We start from the raw sequence: 490 nt of genomic DNA, 5'->3' as shown, positions 1-490 counted from the left end.
TTATGCTGCACTGGATGGATTAGCAAAGAAAGTACAAAAGACTGGGAGAGGCTAGGGGAGGAGATCTGAAATCCGTGGTGACCAGCTCTCTCAGCTGCAGCCTCCTCTGTCTTTCTCCACAGCAGTGCCCTGAAAGAACTTGTGGAGATGCAGGGTCAGTGACTCAGACAACTTCTGCATAATTCCGTTACTTTTTCAGTCCAGCCTGGCTTCCTGAGGCTGCCTGTAAAAACGGAGATCATGCAGTCAGCCTGAGGTGGCTGCGATCACTGTGAAGCTCTGACAAGCTGGGAATTGTTGTTACACTGTACAATTTCACCTCTTTGCAACTCACCCATTTTTCTTGTTTATCAGGCTCCTTCCTTGTAAACATTGTCCCTGGCAGCTTGGAGTTACTTTTTATTTTATTTTTTTCAGTCTTCCACATGGTAGCCTTTGCTGAAAACACATCATTCTGTGTAGCAGAAGAAAAACTTTGGCAGGCATGGAG

This window comes from Neopelma chrysocephalum, unplaced genomic scaffold, assembly GCF_003984885.1.
Source record: "Neopelma chrysocephalum unplaced genomic scaffold, ASM398488v2 Primary Assembly neopelma1_182, whole genome shotgun sequence".
Taxonomy (NCBI): Eukaryota; Metazoa; Chordata; class Aves; order Passeriformes; family Pipridae; genus Neopelma; species Neopelma chrysocephalum.
The sequence above is the reverse complement of the archived record's forward strand: the minus strand, read 5'-3'. Positions refer to the sequence as shown.